The 21,567-nt window shown below is 47.4% G+C and overlaps 1 long non-coding RNA gene across 2 annotated transcripts; it reads right to left on the bottom strand.

Annotated features, from left to right (window-relative positions):
- Positions 1–10,387: 10,387 nt before the first annotated feature.
- LOC132649329 (uncharacterized) lies at positions 10,388–17,821 on the bottom strand. Of its 2 annotated transcripts, none has more exons than XR_009587745.1 (4): positions 17,275–17,821; positions 14,991–15,205; positions 12,765–12,876; positions 10,388–10,785 (listed from the first exon to the last, which is right to left on the bottom strand). It is a non-coding gene; the product is annotated as an uncharacterized LOC132649329 (long non-coding RNA). The 2 variants fall into 2 exon arrangements; XR_009587746.1 differs by lacking the exon at positions 17,275–17,821 and adding an exon at positions 16,026–17,261.
- Between the last annotated feature and the right edge of the window lie 3,746 nt (positions 17,822–21,567).

Here is a 21,567-nt window from a genome sequence, read left to right as displayed (position 1 = left end):
TTATGGGAAACCCCAAGAATGTACGCACCTTAGCCCTCCAGGGACAGCCCTGTCCCTACAGTGTGTCCATTTCCAAGTGCGCTGTGTCCAAATCCCAAATCTGGGAACATGAGATTTATTTATTTTTTTCTGAATTCTGTTTAATTTTGTGAAAACTCTTAACAACAAAAAAAAAAATCAGATGGTTTTGAATTATGCACATAAAGCTACCTCCGTTGACAGCAATAAAATATTATGAACTAAATCAAAACCAATTAATATAAAACATGTACATATTTGAATGGGAACCGGTCCAGGAAATATTAGGCTGACTCATGACCTCCTACCTTGCGCTCTGTCCTGATCGTCAGAGGGAAAATGAAACAGAGGAAGAGACACGTGTCCTGAGCCTAGAGTAGCTACGCTAAGAACTGTTCTAGATTTTGAGCATTTAGAAGGCTGGAGGATTTTCTGACAGTTTCTTCCATCTCGTTTTACAGATGAAAAAGCTGAGGGTCTGGGTGCCCAGGGAATCGGCAGAATTCACAGGTAGCAAACAAGAGCAGCAGCAACAAGACGCCAGCACCCGTGACAAGACTCACACATTCATCATTCTTTCACCGAGAAAGCACTAACACGGTGTCTGCAACATGCCTGGCCCTGCTCAAACAAGAAGTGGTCAAAACTAAGACGAAATCCTTTCTACGCTTTGGGGATTTTTGTGTTGGTAAATTGCCACAGAGACATTAGAGCGGGGACCGAATCTGAAAGAAGGAACTGGTTTCCGAAATCTAGCAATATGTGGCAATCAGGGTCCAGAAACCGTGGACTGAGCACTTTGCCTCAACGTGGCCCCTCTCTAATAAGGATGAGAGCTGTGACCACTCTTGTCTGTTCCCGTTTCCAACCACAGAGTTTGCGTCAGTCCTACTTATCTCCCCCAGGAGTGCTCCTTTTGTGATGAAGCCTCGGAGATGCTAGAACTCCATGGGATCTGTGTTTCCCTGAGCAATGATTCTGCACCTGAATAAAACTGTCTTTGCTTTCACTTTTGCCTCTTTTAGGACTTCTCGATTTATGTGCAGTCCTAGGAGCCCAACAGGCCTAGATCGCTGATGCTATGGTGACAGCACTGACTGGGGTTCGGGGCTGATCAAACTCAGAAAACCAGTGGAGAAGTCCTGGCATCAGGCAGTGGGAAAGCAAGGCAGGGAGGCTGAGGGTGCCCTGAGAGTTAGGGTGAGTGGCCAGAGATGGCCACTAGGGTGAAGTATGAGGCTGGCTTTTGCCCTCCTTTACATGAACAGATACGGAAACTGCTCTGGCTTAGAATGTTCAGAGAAAACTAAAACACAGAGGCTCACGGGAAAACTCTTGGAAGACCCAGGCACAGAGCCAGGGAGCCTTTGACTTGGATGTGTGACTTCACTGGCTGCTCTACAAAACAGCAGAACTCAGCCTTGGTCCTCTCCCTCGTACTGTCCACGCTCTCCCTCTCCGGTCATCCAGGTCTCGGCACAGGCTGGCATTGTGTCCTGTATCTTCCTCCTACCCTCTCCTATGGAGGTCCCCTCTGGGAAGCAATGAGCTACAAGGCTGTGCTTGATCCTTGGCAACCAGAGGCCAGGCCCGGAGGTCTCCATCGGCCCCCCGGGCACATCAGTTGCCTCTTTCAGTCGAGGTTCCTCGAGCCTCTGAAAAATGCTCAGACGGGGTTCTGGGCAAGTCAGAGGGAACAACTGAAGGCAAAGGCGATCTGGGAGTCTCCGAGCGCCGTCTGGAAATCGGTGATGACACATGGCTCTAGCAGAGTCAGCTCTGAAGCAGTGTCAGCTTTTCCTTGGTTTCCTGTCCTTGCTAACCAGGCTGTGTGCCCCATCACAGAGTCCCCATCAGAGTGGATTCAGTAAACACAGACAACTCAGTCTCAGGCTCCTGGAGCTGGGTAGGACAGGTATGGGAGCAGAAGGCCACTGCAGGGGAGAGCAAAGCGCTGCTTTGGGGCTCAGAGCACACTAAGGCATGTAAGACTTCTGTGGCCGGTTTCCTCTTTTGGGAGGAAGGCTTTGGGCTGTGTGGACAAGACTCAGACCCTTCCTCCAGCAGAGCCGGCCTTGAAGCTGCCCCTTCTTTGACTTCCCTACCTGACCCTGGCTGGGATCTGGTTTTCCCTAGCATCTTTCCTCCAGGCTCTACACCCTTCTACCTGGCTGTCCAAGCCTGTCTCCCTCTGACTGGCCCTTCCTTCCCTTTCCCTCTTCAAGATTCCTAGCTGCTTTCTGGAGGGACACCCAGCAGGCCTGACTTCTCTCTACCGGGGCCTCTCAGCAGCGTCTTCACTTTATGGATGGGGATCCTGGGGGATACGAGGCCAGGCAAAGAATTTGTGGTTTCTGGCGTGAGGGATAGAGAAAATCTCAGTGCTGTTTGGAAAGTATGCTCCCAGCGCTAGGAGCGTCAAGGTTCCATCCGGTGCTGCAGCCTATTTGCCACTCAATTCTTAACCTTGTCACCTTCTTGGGGTTCCACTTACGGTAAAGCTCTTCTTTTGGGGGAGCCTCACTCTGGAATCTCCTCCCCAGTCCTTCCTTGGGACCCTTGAGTGACCTCTCCTCTTCACACTCCATTTTCATTCTCCATCACTCATTATGGGCTTCCTTTCCTCCCAGGCTTGAGGCCAAGCAGGACAGAGAGGAGACATTAAGCCCACCCTAAGGAAAGGAGCCACTGAGAGTTACCCCTGAGGGCCAGGACACCTCCCTCTCATTTTCTCCATGCACAGCCCTAATGGAAGGCAGGTGTCTCCTACCCATTCCTGCTGGCAGCTGTGAGGCCAGCCCTTTCTCCCCGGCCGCAGGTCTGTAGCAAGTTGATACAGCTGCTGCCTGAGTTTAGGAACTAAAGACTACTTCTTTCTTCCTGCTTTGCCCTCAGCGCTGGAAGAGCATGCGCAGGGGAGGTAATCACCTAGGCTGTCCGGTATAAAAGGATTTCCAATAACCAAGATTCATCATGTTTTAAAATCCATCAACATTGCCACCAGAAGTCTGAACAAAGTAGCAAAAGTTTAAGTAAAAAACAGGATCAGATTTCAGTCTATATTTCACCATCTATTTTCCTTCCTTCCAGGTTATCAGGGCCTCAGTTTCCCTGGCAATGGATCCCTCTATCTTTGTAAGCCGCCAGCCTATAGGTTTTCAATGAAAGAGAAGCTTCTAAGGCAACCAAAAACACAGGGACCTGCATCCAAGGAAGGAAGATCCCTCTTGGCACAGGGCAGACACCCGCCCTTACAGAACTGCCAGCTTTACTGTCCCTGGCCATTGGATCTTCCTGGAAGTATCATTTCACTGTAAACCTCTATGAGCCTGTCTGGTTCAGAATCAGTACCTGGTACCTGTCTGATCATTGTCCAGGTGCAGCTACTGCTCCTAACACATTCTAAGAAGTTTTTTCTTTTTCTTTTTCTTTTCTTTTCTTTCTTTTCTTTCTTTCTTTCTTTCTTTCTTTCTTTCTTTCTTTCTTTCTTTCTTTCTTTCTTTCTTTCTTATACAAGGTCTCATGTAATCCAGACTGGCTTTGAACTAGATATGCAGCCAAGAACGACCTCGTCATTCCCCTGCCCCTGTCTCCTAGGTGCTGGAGTTACATGCCAGTTGTATGTGGTGTTGGGGATTGAATCCAGGGCTGCCTGCATGACAGGCAAGCACTGTATCAACTAAGCCCCAGCGACAAAGTTTGTTTTCTAATTAACAATGCATCAAGAAGCGTGAGCCAGGTGCAGTGGCACATGAGCCTGTAAGATCAGGATGAGGAAAGTAGAGGCAGGAAGATTTGGAGTTGGAGAACAGCAAACTCAACATAGTGTGAACCTAGTATGTCCCTGAGTAGCCTGGAATTCCGACCAAGAAAGACTGTCTCAAAAAGAAAACAGAAACAACAGAACCAGAGGAAGTATGTCGTTGACTTCTGACAAAAAGAACACGTAGATACCACGCAACTGCTACGACAACCAAGAGCTAGAATATTCCCATCAACTTCAAAAACTTCCTCCCTGCAGTTCCAGGCAAACACAACCTACCTCCGTCTCTAGGTTAACTTTCCCTTTCCTAGAATCTCATAGAAATCCGCCCTAAGCTTCACGGTGGGCAGGAGCACAGCTGGGCAGGGCACAGTTTGGCCCTCAGGGGGCGCTCACGCAGAGACTTCTGTTCAAGGCCGTCAGGAGGTGGAGGCACTCCTCAAGCCAAGAGGCAACAGCCCCCAAGGGTCAGCGTGGTCCAATCCCAGCTGCTCTCTTCGCTTTTCAAAGGAAAGCTAACAGGGGCTTTACAGTGAACTACCGACACTGCGGTTCACTGAGCCTGGAGCTGGAGAGCAGGGCCGAGGAGGGAGTAAGGAGAGACACACCCACAAGAAGAGACTAGAAAACAAATGTGACCAAAGGACCACCCAGTGACCCCTTTTCCCAGCACATCTGTGACTCAGAGAGCCTGGAGTCCTCATCCCAAGTGCTTCTTTTGACCTTCCAGATCTTTGCCAAGATTAACATGGGTAAAAACAAAATCTTTTCTCTCCCTGGCATGTTCCCAAAGTGTTGTCAGATCTCCCGAGCCAGAAGGCATGAAATGTAGGAAAGCCTTTCAGGACCCTAGCACCAAGCACACACAGGCCCCCTTGGAAAGGAAGCAGCTAGTGTGACAGGGACCCACACAACCCCCTTCAGGATGTCCAGGCCAGAACCGCGGAGCCCTCTCTGGTGCCTCGGTGACACTAGCACAGAGGTTTCATGGACTGAGTCCAGTTGGCTCCAGGGAATGAAAACTACCATGATCACATCTGGGCAGAAGTCTGACCATGTAGGTGCTACCTCTTTCCAAAGAAAGGCTTGACGCAGCTGCCCATATGATTCAGTAGAGTGTCCCTGGTTCCTAGTCACCCCTGCGGGGACAAACGCAGAAGTCAAATCCCGCTTCCCCACAGCAGCCCTTCTCAAGCTTGACAGCAGCAGTTTGGTGGCCACTGGAGTGGCTCACCTTTCCCAAACGAACACATCCAGTTTCTTCATCTGCTCCCAAAACATGGCGGTGTCAAGGCCCTTCAGCTCTGTGGGTTTCTCCCAGTCGTGGTCACCTGAAGTGGAGCCCCAGTGCCGAACTTACACAGGATCCCCTGACTGTAGATAAAACTCACCAGTTCTTCCCTCGGACGCCCCCAAGGGCTGCTACTCATTTCCCCACAGAAACAAAGCAGCTGTGGACACGGCAGAGGGGCTGACAGCCAGGTGGGGCTTTGCCTGCAGTGGGATATGACAGTCTACCAGTAATGAAGAGAGATGAGTAGCTTGTGCTGCCACTGCCAGAACCCCACATTCAGATGGGAGCACCTTTAACTTCCTACTGTTCCATCGGAGAGTTTTCTGGGGGAGGAAGTAAGAGTCCAGAAGCTGTGACAGACAGCAAGGTGGGCTGAAACCTCCCAGCTGCCAGAGGGGGCACGGTAATCCTGGGAGGAACATTCAGAACAGCGGACGAGGCCAGATGGCACCGAACCACAGAACCACAGCTGTGCCACACACTGCTGTTGAGTGTCCTGAGTGTCCCTCGGGAGATCACCAGCGTTTTGGATTTGGGGTTTTGTGTTTTGGAAGGTTTGCACAGGTCTAGTGAGCTCCCAGAAACAGACATACATGGTTTGTCCACGTAGCCTGAGGAGAATTTATACAAGGCTTTCAGTGTGCCTGTGTTTTGACTGCAACCCATTGGGTGGGGTCAGGTGCAGGATTCCCGGTGAGGTGGTATGTCTGCACTCAGAACATTCCAGAATTTGGAATATTTTGGATTCAGGGTGTTCCATTGTACCTCTGTGTTCTTGAACAAGGTATTACTTTAGCATTTCAGAACCCCAGTTTCACCAAGTATGACACGAGGATAATAATTCCTCACGAATAGGGTGTGGTTGTCCAGTCAACAAAATCACTTGCAATACACAATTCAGCGTAGGATCTGGCAGACGGTGTTCAACAGTAAATAGTAACCATTATAATGTATATGTACACACACATACACACACACACACACACACACACACACACCACTTCACCGTATGCTGAGCACAAGTTGTGTTCTTTGAATCACAAGCCCAAACAACAATCTTTGCTGAAGATTTGATGGAGAAAGCCTTGGGCCAGGCTTTGGAAGTGGGATTTTGCTGTATCTCTAGTTACCTCTAAGCAATGTGGCTTATTCCCCAGCGGCCTCTGGATATCAGCTTTCGTCCAGCCCACCACCAGAGAAAACAGATGCCTCTAACCAGGGAGATTGTAAGCGAAGAGAATAAAAAAGCAATCTGATGAGCAGCTGGGGAGATGTCTCAGGACTAAAGTGCTCACCACCTAGGCTTGAGGACCTGAGTGCAGACTCCCAGCACCCACATGACGAGCTGGGCAGGGTGGAAAGCACCTTCCACCGGGAATGTGGAAATGGAGGATCTCTGGGGCAAGCCTAGCTGTATCAGTAATCTCGGGGTTCAGTGAGAGACTGTACCTCATGAAATAAGGGTAAGAGCAACTGAGAAAGACACTCAACAATGACCTCCAGCCCCCGTGTGTGTATAAACACTTGCACGTGTACCGTGACACACACACACACACACACCAAAGTAATTGGGCTGTTCAGAGGTCCACACCAAAGAGCTATGAGGCAGAGAATCTGAAAGGGAGAAATTGAGTCACAGTGTGAAAAGGCAGCTAATGTACCCAAGGACTGGCCAGAAACAGGGACAGGATGGTTGTCAGGAATCAGAGAAAAATAAAATAGGGGCTTCTTTGTGCAATAGATAGAGAGTAGAGGAGAGATGATGAATGGCTATGCTCTTTCCACGGCTCACATTACCCAACTTGTTCCTTTTGCAACAAGGAAGCCAGGATTCTAAGAAATAGTTTCCAGTGTCAACAGCTTGTAAAAGATGGGGCTGAATCCCCAACCTCTGTCTGTGCCTCTTCACCTGTGCTCTCACCAAGACAGAGCAATACAATGAGCCATTGTATTTTCAGGTATTTTTCTTAATGTCCACTGCTTGGACAATACTCACTAAAAGCTTTATCCGTGCCCTTCACAGTTTAGGGTGCTTGAGAGGAATACTTCATGTTGATGCTATTCTTTTCCTGGTTTTGTTTCTCAGCTGTTCCAGATGTGTTTCTCTCAGAGCAGGTGGTGAGTGTGAAGCCACTGAAGGTGACTTCTGGCAGGTCCCAAGATTAATCAGATCGTGATTTGTCCACTGTCACTCAAAACAGACATTTCCCTTGTTGGTTCAGTAAAAGGAAAATGATATGCATTTTCAATTTTGTTTATTTTGACTTTTGAGTATGAATTACTAAAAATAAGACATAAAATTGACCAGAATTTCAACCCAGTTAACACAAGACACTTAGTTATCTCATAGACTATTCAGAGTTTAGAAAGACAGCCTGAGCCTTTTTGCTTTTCACTCCCGGAGGACTTTGAGACACACAGACACAGTTAATGAAGTTGGGAGATTGATTGCTAACCTGAGTTTACATTCTTACCCTGTCACTCTGCAGGAGCCTGTCGAATCAGCCTCTTTTGACTTAATGCAACTCCATCTGGGAAAAGGAATTGGAGGTATACACTGAGTCAGGCCCACAGGCAGGCACAGGGATGTTACGATTCTGAATATCACATTTGCAAAGTGTGGTCACCTTCTTAATCTCATCTGACCCTTACGGGAGCTGCCAGGTGGACAGGACAGGGGACATTCTCTTTCCTAACCAGACAATCTCAACACCTTGCCTCAATCCCAGGGCCACCGACTGGGCTTAACCCGGCTGTGGCCCACGCACCTATCAAGCTGTGCTCTTCATGCTAGTGGAACATTCCAATTGATCTCAGAAGACTATTAATAACTTTGATGTTTGCCTTGAACCTGTCTCTGTTTCCAGCCTACAGGACTTTGTAGGGACAGTACGCCATGACCTTGGTCCAGCCCTGGGGTGGCCACTTCCTAGAAGTGCAGTCTGGGCCAATCACTCAGCTTGAATCCTCTCAACAGTGATTCTACAGAGGTAAGTCTGCTCTCCTTAGAAGTCACACAGTGGCATGACCCAGCCCTGGGGGACCTCTGAAGCAGGTGTAGGACACGGGATGTTGTCACTGTCGTTTCTTAACTCTCCCTAAAAAGTCTTCGCCCAGTGCTTTTGAGTTCTAACACTCCCTTTTGCAACACATCCAACCACAGGTCAGCTCTTTGAGGGTGTGTAGATTCAGCCTTGGTCTAGCCAAGACAAGTTGTGATATTTACAGTAGCTTCTGATAGAGTCCTGTAGTCATGGAAGTGTCAAACAGGAAAGGCACTGCATAAGGCGCCCAGCTGTATCCCAACATCCTTTCTCCAAACATCAAGAGTCCATTGGTCTTTGGGCTGTGGGGAAAGCTAGCAGCAGTCACTAGTTGGCTGTACCCAAGCCGTTCATCCTAACTCTGACAGCCCTTGCTTGAGTCAAAGTAAGAGACTGGGAGCCATGACCCATGGGCAGAGCTTGGGTTGTATTGTTGAGATAGGCTTTCCGTTATTAAAATTTTTATTATATTTATTCATTTATGGGGGTATGGAGTGTGACCCAGCTTGCATGTCAGGAGACAACTTGTAAGAGCTGGTCCTCTTCTTCTATCATATAAGTTTCAGGGGTCAAACTCAGGTTACCAGGTTTGGAGGCAAACACCTTGACCTGCTGAGCCAGCTGATTGGTACCCTACAGTTTTTACTAGCAAACCAGAGAGAAGGTACTCAATTCCCGCATCTCACTTCATTTTTTATATAGTATAGGCATCTGTTAGCTGTGTGGCTTCCTCTTCCGGGAGCAGCTGGAGTACTCAAACAAAACAGGGGTAGCCTTCTCTGCCTGGCCTCACTCACTTCCTTGTGAGTGAGACGCCCACCTTTCTCATTGCCTTCATCATCTTGGAACTTCACTACAAAAAAAAAATCAAATCAAAACAAAACAAACAAACAAACAAAAAACAGTAGCTAATACTATTGGGCCCTCTGTGTTTTGTTTTTAGAGAAAGGGTTTTTCTGTGTAGCTTTAACTGTCCTGGAACTGGCTCTGTAGACCAGCTGACCTTGAACTCAGAAATCCACCTGCCTCTGCCTCCCAAGTGCTGGGATTAAAGGCAGGCACCACCACTACCCAACCCTCTTAACTGAAAATAGAGGTAATGTTTGTACCCATTTTACAGATGAAGAAGCGGCTGAGGTTCACAAAGAGTAAGGTATTAGAAGTCCAAGACTGTATAGTTGATAGATACTAGAAATGGAGTTTGAATAAAATCTGTTTGACTAGCACAGCTGCTGATCTTCATGAGCTGGGCTCTTGCTACGTAGCTCAGTTTGGCCTTGAATCCACACTGGTGTTAGTATCCCAGGTAGGCACCATTCTACCCAGCTACTTAGATTTCTGAAACGATTAATGCTGCTTTGTGCCTCTCTATATACATCAGCTTCGAACATGGGAGTTACTGGTCAGTCTTTTTCCAGAGTTAAGGAAGTTTTGAATAGCCCCACACAGACAAATTAAAGAAAAACAACAGCAACCAACACCAAACCAAAAAAAAAAAAAAAAAAAAAATCAGAATACTCTATGTTAGAAATCGAGTTACTTTATTTACTATGTAAATCTCAGTCTCTCTACTTCCTTCCTCCCCTCCCTCCCTACTTCCCTCTCCTTTCTTTTTTCTGTTCTTCCTTCTTCTCTTCCTTCTCTCCTTTTTTCTTCCCTCCTCCCTCCCTCTTCCCTTCCCTCTTTTTTCTCTCTCCCATCCCCCTCCCTTTCCCTCCTCTTTTTTGCCTCCTTCCTTCCTCCCTTCCTCCTTCTTCTTTCCTCCTCTCCCCGCCCTCCCTCTCTTTTCTCCCCCTCCCTCTCTTCCTCCCAACCTCCCTCCCTCCTTTCTTCCTTCCCCTGTCTCCTTCCTTTCTATCTTGCTATATGAAGCATAGGATCTCAGTAAGTAGCCAAGGCAGAGCTTGAACTCGTGATCTTCCTGCCTCAGGCTTCCCACTGCTGAGATAATCAGTACATCATCATGCTGGGCATTAAATATTCTCCTTGCTCAGAATTTTTCTCAATAGTTTTGGACAAACGCCTCTTTCAACATACTGAGAAAAATCTAAACAGATGTTGTACACTGCTACCAAGCTGGATTCATAGATGTATTTCATTCAGAATATATGATTACATGAACTCATTTAACATTTAAAATATATTAATAATCCAAGGACGCCTGGCTTTCCACCAACCATAATGTGCACTTAATCGATATCAGTTTATCATTTGATAGCAATTCTTTTAGTCCCCCTTACAACATCCAGCAAAAATCTAAGCAACCAGTTAGTCAATCAACAAGTCTTTATTGAATCTCTACTATGCACCAAACAGAAGTTGCTTCATATCTAAATTGCTCCCAGCAGGCTCCCATCACAAAGAAAAATTGCTGGGTCCTCCCACAAAATAGCAGCCGGGATGAGTCATGGCTCTACCTTCTTCAGATGGTTCATGCATCACTTGGACATTCCCTAAGCCTGCCAGAGCTTGGTTCTTCAGGATCACAAAACTATGGAGTATGGCAGTGGTTGGCTGAGACCTTGATGTCTGAATCAGGCAGATCAGGATTTGAATACAGGCTCTTCTGCATGGAAGGTTTGTGACGTGGAGCAAATAATCGGCTGACTCCTCTGAACTTCGGTATCCTTCGGAACTTGGCAAAGGAGGGTGGGCCCTGTTGGGTTCTGTTTGAAAGGAGAGGACTCAGGTCAAGTGGGACTGTCTCACAGAGTAAGTGCTCAGTAGTTGGTAACGAATGCATGAACAGGAAATGGGAATGAGTTTCGGGTTATCTTTTCTGAACTGTCCATGGTTCCCTTGAGCTTCTGACCTTGACTCCCTGTGTGGAGGGCTTGGAAAGCTGAGTTCCCCACTGCTTCCTGCTAGTGGTCTTTTTCCCCTTGTCTCAGCCCCTGCCCTGGGGCTGAGGGCTGCACGAGAATCCTGGGTCCAAGACCAAACCACAGGTCTTGGCATAGAGTTCAAAGCCTCCAGGCTAGCAACAAGCTTAAACCAAACAGCTGTTCTTAGCCCTGCCCGGAACTACCTGTCCCTGCCAGGTGCAGCTTGGGAATAAGGGCCACCAAAGAAGAGCACAGAATTCTCCTGTGTTGCCAGTCCCCTCACCCCTGGCTCTTGATGCTGTGTGTCCTGGCTTTCCCCTCACCCCAGGGCCCGGATGAGCCAGTTCTCCCAGTCTGCTCTAGGGCTGGCTCCATGCTACGTGGTCCTAGTCATCAGCCCCAAGTTCTGTTTAATTACCCCAAGAGCAGCTGACACACACACACACACACACACACACACAGAGGGGCTAGTGGTGTAATTAGGAGGGGTGGGGTGAGCCCAGCTGACAAGGGACCGCTTTGCTCTGGTGGAGTGTGGGAGCAAAGCTGCCAAGGGGCCCTCCTGCGTGTGCCCTCCATGGGTCCCCTGAGATCCCTTGTTGTATTTACAAGCCAGATGCGGGAGAGGGAAGGTTGTGCAAGCATAAACTGCAGTCATCAGCCGTACATTTCCAGGCCTATTGACCAGGCCCTGAAACTCATCCCGCCCGACTTGTCCGAGTTGGGAGGCAATCAAAAGAGACAGATTTAACCAGTGTAACCCAAACAATAATCCCAGCACTAAGGAAACGGAGGCAGGAGGATCATCAGGAGTTTGAGACCACTCTGGGTTACTGTATGAAAGCTTGTTACAAACAAGCAAACAGAGAACAGCCTGCCAAAAATGGGGAGCAGAGGAAGAGATTAATTTATTCATTCCATAAAATGGTTTTAACAACTAACTTTGTTGAGACAGAACTCATGCACGATATGAGTCAGTCAAAGAAGAGTGCACAATCAAATGGTTTTTATAGCCACGTGGTTGTGCACCATTAAACCATTATCATAGTTAATTTCATTTTCATCAACCCCCCCAAAAGAGCATTAGTGCATTATTAGAGCATTAGTCCCTATTCACCCCAATATACCTCCCACAACCGTAAGTAATGTCCAATCTACCTTCTGTATCTGTAGCTATGCCTAGCCTGTACATTTCTTGTAAATAAAACCATAGAATAGGTGGTCTCCCATGTCTGGATGTTTTGTTTGTCTTAATGTGTTCAGAGTCCACTCATATGTAGGCACTTTATTCTGTGCATGTGTGTGTGTGGCGGTGCACACGTAGTGGAGGCTGAAGGCCAATGTTAGGGATCTTTACTCAATTGCTCTCCACTTTGTTTATTTGAGAGGGGGAGTTGGGGGGGTGGCGAGACAGTGCCTCTCACTGGACCTGAAACTCATTGATTTGGCTGAGACTGGCCATTGAGCTTCAGAGCTCTGCCTGCCTCCTCCCTGCCCAAGCTGAGATTACAGCCATGAACCACTTTGCCTGGCTTTTTATGTGGGTTCTGGGGGTCGCAGCTCAGGTTCTCATAAGATTCCTGGGCCCCAGGCATCCTTGGAGTCATCTCTCCATTGTTATTGAGGAATAATATTCCACTTTGTGGATATGCTGCATTGAATCATTCATTGCTCATTTGGACTGCTTTCACTTTGGGGCAGTTATAAACAAAGGTGCCAGGAACATTTGCGTATGAGTGCCTGTGGGTATATGCTTCCAAGTCTTTTAGGTATATATATCTAGGAGCAGACTTTCTGAGTTGTGTGGTAATTGTGTATACCTTTTTGACAAAATTCTTCTTCCTCCCCCTCCTCCTCCTGTTCCTCCTCCTCCTCTTCTTCTTCTTCTTGCTCTTCCTCCTCCACCTTCTCCTCTTCTTCTTAGGGTGTAACCTTTATTGGATGCAACAGTAAATACAAAAGAGGAAACACATCAACTTTGGCTCCAGGGGCAGCTTCCACAGGTTCTTTGAAAGCTAGTGATTTTTTTTTTTTTTTTGCTTTTTATTTTGTTTTACTAATTACAATTTATTCATTTTGTATCCCAGCTGTACCCCCCATCCCCTCCCGATCCCTCCTTCCCTCCCTCTTCTTATTTTTAAATATCTTAACCATATTCTTAAATACTCAGAGCTACACTTCCATGAGTGAGAGCAGGGGCTTCTCTTTTATCCCAGGGAAATTCTAGCTCAGGGATGAGGGAAACAGGATGGACTGTTTTGTTTATTTCTTTATTTCTTCTTTAGTAGTCTCACACCTGTGTATAATGAGTTTTAACCTTTCATTCCCATTACCTTATCTTATCCCCCTCTCCTTCTCCCATCAAAATCTTCCTGGCAAGTCCCCTCCTACACTTTTTTTTTTTTTTTTCACAAATAATTTTGAAGTTCCATGTGCCAGACCTGAGCTAGGTGCTGGGATTCTGAGTAAATCTGGAATAAACAAACAAACAAACAACCACACACACAAAAAAAAAAAACCCTTTTATGTTCTGAGAAACTTTGGCCATCCAAACACAAAGGCCCTTCCCCTCACAAATAAGGATGTGAAGGACTCTGATAGGGATCTATATTCTTAGGAGGAACTCACATCTTCACAAGGAAGAAAGCCAAGATGAGAGTTACGAAGGAAGCACCTTCACTTCACACAGGTATAACTAAAAAAACATATTATATACATATACACATACATGTATAATATATACATACATACACACTAACACACATGTATACATCCATACATTTGATGAACCAGAGCAGAGTAGGGAATCACTTTTGTATGAGACATTCTAGAAAGCTCCTGGGAAGGGGGAAGGGGTCAGGCTGCAAATAACTGGATGTGCTGTGTTCTTCAGTAGAAGGAAGAACTCAGGGAATTGGAGGAAGAAAAAGTAAATGAGATGAGCGTCTCGAGAGGAGAGTGAGTGGACATAAAGAGACACGCCAGGCCCTCTGCACCACAGCACAGGCTCTGACTCTAATTCTAAGTGCAAGAAAAAGTGTGGAAGAGGCTATGGCATGACTTAATTCTTTAAAAAAAAAAAAAAACACTCAGATTTGCTGATGTATAATTTACACACAAAAATTTACCTTTAAAAAGTAAATTTGTCAACCTTCAACAAATACTTATAGTTGTATCCCATTACTGCACCCAAAGCGCACAGAATTTCCTTTTTCTTTTTTCTTTTCTGGGACAGGATTTTTCTGTGTATCCCTGGCTGCCCTGGACTGGATCCGTAGACCAAGCTGGCCTGGAACTCACAGAGATCCACCTGCCCCTGCCTCCCTGAGTGCTGGAATTACAGGCGTGTTGCCACTGTGCCTGGCTGCACGCAGCATTTTCATGACTCCAAAACTTTCCCAGTCAGTCTTGGTTCATCCTCTCAGCCCTCAAAACAGAGTCTAAGTTCCATTTGCTACATGTCATGGAAGATGCTTATTGCCACGAGTCTGCGCTCTCTTGCGTGTGGCTTCTTTTATTCATGACACTTTTGAGATGAATCCAGCTAACATAGAGAGGTCCTTTGCTTCCTTTTTATGGGTACTGTGCCAACGTGTAACTGTTACAATCAGTTTGTGCCTTACCAGGCAGTTGCTATTTGGTTGCTATTTGGTCGTTTCCTATGTGGGGCTGCACAGAATAAGGCTCTGGAAACTCAGACACTGTTGCATTGACAATGTCTTCATTTCTCTTACACCTAGAAGTAGAATTGTTCAGCCATACGGTGCTTTACCGACTTTATAAGAAATGCTAAGCCATCACTTTTATTTTTATTAAATTTATTTATCTAGTATGTATGCAGGTGTGTGTATGTGGGTGCACACAAGCCGAGGCACATGTGTGGGTGTCAGAGGACAACTTGGGGAAACTGGTTCTCTTCTTCCACCCGTGAGGCTTCTGGGGGCCCAACTCCAGTGGTCAGACTTGGTGGCTGGCGTCCTTACCCACTGAGTCATCTCACTGACCCGCCGAACTGTTTGTGTAAAGTGTCTGTGCTATTTACTTACCCACCAGCGATAGAGGAGGGACCTAGCAGCCGCTCATCCTCACTGCCACTGCTGCCATTGGGCTTCTCGTAAATGCTGGCACTGGGCACACAGCGCAAGCAGCCACAGGTATTATTCCAGCACCCACATGCACACAGGTCAATTGAAAAAGTCTCACTGAAGAGAATGAGGAAGAGCTCCTGAACACAACACAGAGCTCTGTCTTCAAAGATTTTCTTTAAAAAAGAAGGAGGGAAAAAGATTTATGTCATATGTGCTCAGGTGCTCACAGAGGCAAAAAGAAAAAAAAAAAAAGAAAAGAAAAGAAAAAATAGTGTGAAATCCCCTGAAACTGGAGTTGCAGGCATCTCACTGAGATGTTTTGTAAAGCGCTGGTGCTATTTGCCTATCTCCTAGCCCCCTGGCGTGGGTGCTGGGAATCAGCCCTCTGGAAGAGCAGCACTGCTCTTAGCCGCTGAGCCATCTCTCTAGCTTATCCTCCTTCACAGACAACACCCCTGATGTTTCTCTTTCAGTTTCTCTTGTGATGTGTCAGCGGGGCTGTCGGGGAAGGCCCTGGTCAGAGGTGGGCCCAAGGGAGAGACATCACTGACTGGACTGAGCTGGGAGAGTCAGAGTCCAGCATACTCGCAAGCCTAGGTAGAAAGAACAAACAAGAAGCAAACAGAAAGGGGGACAGGGAGCAAAGAAAGCTATGTTTGCATCACCCATCGGAACAACAACCCACGCTAGGCCTGGAACTGAGCAGTGGGTGAACTAGGAGTCTGTCATGAAGGTGCCCCAAAGCACTGGATCACTTAGGACAATGGTTTTTAGCCTGGGCCTCACAGAACATAACCTGGCACTATTTAATAACATGCCGTTGGGCAGGCATGGTGGTACCTGCCCACCATCTCAGCACTCAGGAGGCTGAGGCAGGAGGATCTCAAGTTTGGGACTAACCTACTACATAGTGAGTTTCAGACCAGCTTGAATTACAAAGACTTGTCTCAAAAAAAAAAAAAAACAAAAAAAAAAAAAAACAAGAGAACTCACCAAAAGATCGGGCTTTCAATACTAAAACTGGGGAAGTCCTAGGAACTGCGGCAAGTTGCTCATCTCATTCGTAAACCATGCTCTGTGTCTTTTCCCTACTTACGGCGATGGAACAGGTGATCAGTGAGTCATGGACAGCCAGCTGGGTGTCTGGCTGGTAAATCCTCAGTGTGTGCACCTTTTTCTGTCTAACTGCTTCCTGGACTGGACATCTTCGAAGATCACCTACAGGTGCTTGGTCAACTTGCTCCTTGGGATGGGGGCATCTATCAGTGTGGTGGCAGGTGGGCTCTGTTGAGGCCTTGTATGGCTTGGCACGGACATCTGTGTCTACTCAGTTTCTGGTTTCTGTGGGATGAAAGGGGCCTCCTTCTGTCTACATCTTCTTACAACCTGCCTTCATTCTCTCCCACAGAGCACTTTACCATAGCCGTAAATTTTGTACCTCACAGTATGTGATAATTTCTTTTCGAGACAGAGTCATGTAGTTCAAGCCTGTCCCTAACTGTATAGCCAAGGGTGAACATGAACTTGTGATCTTCCCGCCTCCACCTCTTGAGTGCTGGGATTACAGCTCTGCACCACCATGTCTGGTATGTGTGATGATATGATCGCTGGTGGGAAGATTTCAAGCTCAGCAAGGACAGAGGCCAAGTCCACTTTAGCTCTTTCTTGATTGTAGCTCATGAGCAGCTAATAGTAAAGTAACAGACACATGGTAGATGCCTGACAAATGGGTGGATGGATGTGTCCTCACACGAAAGAGTGAGGGAATAGCACTACTGATTTTTATTCCTGTGCAGTTCTTGCATACCGAATTGCAGTCTAGTAGGAGCGGGGATGAGTTCTTGTCCAGGAGAACCCAAACTGCTCAGATAACGCTTTCTGTATTTATGTAGAAGCACAGGCATAGGAATGAGGGTAGTAAAGGCCTTGCTTCGAGGCTTCTCTGCGCCACTTCCTGTTTAAGACACTGCTGACTACCCCCATATCCAGCCCACGCACCCTCCTGCTTCGGTGATCTTTGTCATCATTATTAATATCTATGATGTGTAGGACTTGCTAAGCAGGTTAACCACCTCATTTTAGATGGCCTGTGACTTCATCCTCGTCATCACCATCTTTACCAAGCATGCCAGCGGTCCAGGTACTCTGCTGAGCACTGGGGAAGAACGCTGGTGAGATAAAAGTGATTAATAAGATATGGCCAGCATGTTACATTCCACAGCTGGGGAGATAAGATACGCACTTTTTTAAAAGGCTCCTGAAACCGGAAGGCAGTGTGCAATAAACGCCAGTCGATAAGCAATGCCTGGTTTCAGAGGAGATAGAGAATGAGCTAGAAACATGGGCTGGGCTGGGCCAGGGTGTTAGGCACTGTGTCATCCATTTCCTTCCCGTTCCATCTACAGGCGTGAGTCTTCGGCGCTGCCGCTACACTGCGCAGATACAAAAGACCTGGACCGGACTTTGATGATGAGTGGGGAGCAGGTAATACAAAAATGCAACAGGAAGACCACCTCATCTGCACCCAGCGCCTGCTGTAACTAGGTGATGTGGCGCTGCCTGGCTCGCAAGCGGAAGAACACCCACCTGCTGAAGTCATCCCTGCTGAGTCACTTCCGGGGATGTGACTTGTAGCCTCGGCCTGCTCGTAGCCTTGCAGTACCTGTCTTAGGGCGCCATCTAGTGACATCATTCAAAAAAAACCCTGCTCCTCCCACCTTCTGGCATTCCTCATTTGCCTCCTCATGCCGGTAACCCCAGCGTTCCAGCTCCCACTGTAGTACAACCCTTTTTTCCAGTACCTTTTCTCTATTATATTCTCACGGTGATTTTTCCCCAATGCATCTTCTTCAAGAAACGTGGTCTCATCAGCTTCATGGACTTCTCCGAGTTCTCTAAGGCATACTTTCTATACTTACCCTGTACTTTGCAGGTTAGGCTTTGGGAAATCCTGTGTAGCTCTTCAAGAATGCTGGGACAGGATGTTTGTTTCCCACTGTTGCCTCTAGATCTGCATCCTGTCCATGCTACTGGTTATGTCACACTATACCATATACTTGAATCTTCACCTTCATTTTCAGTGCACTGATTACAAACAAAAATAACATGCACAGGGGAATTTTTACTTTTTCATTTGGTTTCTCCCTTGGTTTGGGTGGAGGTCAAAGGAAGAACTGAGATTGCCACCCAGGGAGCAGAGCAGAGAGCAACTGCTTGAAAGCAGAAGTGCAGGAGTGAACTCACACAGGCCTCCCCTGGAAATCCCTCCCGAGAAAACTCAGATGACAGCAGCTCTGTGGCTGGGGCTAAGCTCATTGCATGGGAATTTCAAGGAGCCGGGAGTGCTACAGAAAATTGGGGTCAAAGTCTCTACTTCAAGAGGTCAAGTTCAGGTGCCTGCCCTCTAGAAGCCAATTTAAACAGCCAGATTAACAGTGAGGAGCAGAAAAGGGAGATTTGTTCCTTGCGATCACATTGGGAAGAGGAAGAAGGAGATCCAGTGACCGCTTGAAGTTTGTTTCAGAATCCTGAAGTGAAATTGAAATTTAAACAGAGGGCTAGGGATGTGCTGTCTAAGCAGTCCTGGTCAGAGCGTGGGAACACCCACCATTGTCTGGGCTTCATTCAGTCTCATCCTGCAGGGCAATCTGACAAGCTGTGACTGTCTTTCTGGGAAGCAAGGACTCCCCCACCCTGAGCCAGTTTAACCGTCAGGCCAGGAGCTGTCTATCACCCCAGGCCTGTTAGCAGACCATGGCTGGTTTCTTGGATTAGTCCTCAGTGCACTCACTGTGCCCTACAGGACTGGCTTTGGGTATCTCGGGGGGTCCTGGACCTCAGGTACCTCTCTGATGCCCACTTGATAGTTGAGAGAGACCAAAAGGCACCTACCTAGTAACTTGCTGAAGATCAGAGAGTTGTGAAGAGGGAGAAGTAGGTTTGACTCCACCCTGGCACCCTGTGTGAATGCTTGGATGAATTTTAAGATGGATGTTTCTCTAACCCCTGACTCCAGCATCTGGATGTGCATGGAAAGCACTTTCTTGTTTCTTCCAATTCCCATCATGGTAACTCTTTGAAAGTCAAAAGAGTCTTGATAGTATAAATGGATAGTTCTCCACCAAAGAGGCTTTGCTCAGTTTCCGGAGACAGTTTTTTCGTTGACATTGAAAGTTCTGAGTGTGAGGCTCAAGGGGACACTGAGATAGACCGTTGGAGGTAAGAGCTTTATTACAAGAATTATTAACTCCATGGAGAGACAGAAAAGAGCATGATGGGAACTTTGAGAGGAGTTCAAGGCCCCAGGATCAGGGACAGACAACATGGCAGGGCTCTAAAAAGAGAAATCAGGGTCCACGTGACAGAAGTAGGATCTCTTCTGAGGGTGTGGTTTCAGAGGAGGACCCTGTAGCCAGATGCTTTGACTCTCAGGCAAGAGGCTGAAGAAGGAGTGGGGAGCAGGGTGTGGGCCACGAGTACCCACTTTAATGAACACTCACTTCCATAGGAGAGAAACCCTGGCACCTGAAAATATATTAGCCAAAGACCTTCCTCCTCCAGGGTCCCTTCAGTAGGGCACCTGTCAGATTCTGGAAGAGGGGAAGGGCTGTGGCCTGAGCAGCAGTCTGTTCTGTGTTCTCACAGTCATATCTGTTGGTGGGAATGATGCTAACTAACAACAGGGAAGTCAGGCTAGGATGCAGCAGATCACCCCACCATGCACGAGACAGCCACCCACAGCAGAGTCAGCCAGACCAAAATGTCACAAGTACTGAGGTTACAAAACCCTGACAGGGTAAAGCAAGGTGGGGACACCAAGAAAGCAGCAGCTGGCCACAGTGACATTATCTTGACAATTTAACCTCCCTCTGGGGCCTGGCTTTCAGCCTGTTAAACTTTGAACCCTGGTTTTGTGACTTCTCAAGAGATAAACATTCTGAAGAAATTATTCACGTCAAGTAAAAAGCCTGAGAAATGGGACTCCTAATGGTTTTAGAGCAGATACTTCCAGAAACAAGGCAAGGAACTCTCCCCCATGATTCTCACAATGTCCTAGAAGTGCTAAAAGATTTTAAAAAAAGAAAAAAAAAGCAACAACAGAAACTTCTCTCAACACCTCTCCCCACCTCCAACCCTCTACCATCACCCCGTCCCATCCCCACCAAGTCCATTCCAAGCTCCATGGTACCTGCCTTCAAATGGCAGGTGGAAAAGAATACCAAGCAAAGAGGCTGAAAGCTGGGACAGCCACTGGTAGCTTGTGACATTCTGGCACTATCTGTCCGGGAGTTCTTCAGTGACACTGGAGGAAAAGGTAGCAGAGGCAGCCCTTCTAGAAGGATTCAGACCTAATGATAATCCAAGACACAGAGACGACCAGTGCATTCTCTGATGGCACATCCGTTCATTTACCGTAGAAACCCTGAGGGTAACACCATCTAGAATTTCCTTCCTAAATTTTGTATTTATTTCATGTGTTTGGATGTTTTGCTTGCATGTATGTCTGTGCACCAATCACATGTCTGGTGCCAGCAGAGGGCTTTGGACGGTGTTCCCAGTTCCTCTGGAAGAGCAGCCAGTGCTTTTAGGCACAAGACTATCTCTCTGTCCCGCCATCTAGAATCTTCTTGTCAGCAGAAGTGTGCATTTTCGTTCAGCAGAGCAACACTGCAGGCCAACAGCTCACCTGGTGCGGAATGAGTCTGCACAGTGGAGGCAGTGGTGTTCAGAAGCTCTCAGTCTTCCATGGTATCTTCCTCACTCCGTGACTGACTAGGCCAGACCCTACTATCCAGACACTAGTATTGAGTGCCCGTGTCCTTCAAGCTCCTTCTGTTGTTCCCTCCCTCCCTCCTCCTCCACCCTCTGGAATGTACTCTCCTTCCTGTCGGTACGTCATGCAGACTGTGTTGGAATCTGTCTGCAGTGTCTTGACCTGAAGAGTTGCTGGTTTACCACGTGTTTCCTTTGTTTACTAGCAGAAGGAGCTCACGGGGCCTCAGGGCACCTCACCCTGGCCCTACCCTTACCAATGTGATAAGTCACATGTCACTTTTTATGTTGTATCACAGTGACCCGAGCATAGTGTCCTTCCTACTCCATCTACAGTTGGCCAGGAAGGTTTAATAACACAAACTTCCAGCTCTGTCGGAATCCGGATTAAGTCCCAGCTACAGCACACACCACCCTTGCACCATCCCCTCCATTTCCCTAAGTCTCACTTCCCCAACCTGGGAACAAGAACCACTACTGCCGCTGTCTCGTGGGGTTAGTGCAAGGAGTGAGAACAGTGGCTAGCCAGAGTTCTTATCTCTGAAACAATGAGAGGAAAGTACATTTGGGTTTACCATGATCCTCATCTCTGCAGATTCTCCGTCCAAGATCAGGCACAACCCCATGGTAGCACGAGCATGTGGCCTGACAAACAGGAAGCAGAGACGGTACTAGAGAGGGGACTGAAGCAAGAAATATCTCCCTTGAACACGCCCCCAGTGGCCTGCCCTCGCCAGCTAAACCTTCCTTCTTAAGGTTTCCA

Source organism: Meriones unguiculatus, chromosome 1, assembly GCF_030254825.1.
Source record: "Meriones unguiculatus strain TT.TT164.6M chromosome 1, Bangor_MerUng_6.1, whole genome shotgun sequence".
Lineage (NCBI taxonomy): Eukaryota > Metazoa > Chordata > Mammalia > Rodentia > Muridae > Meriones > Meriones unguiculatus.
Note: the sequence above shows the minus strand (reverse complement) of the source record. Positions and strands in the feature narration are given on the sequence as shown.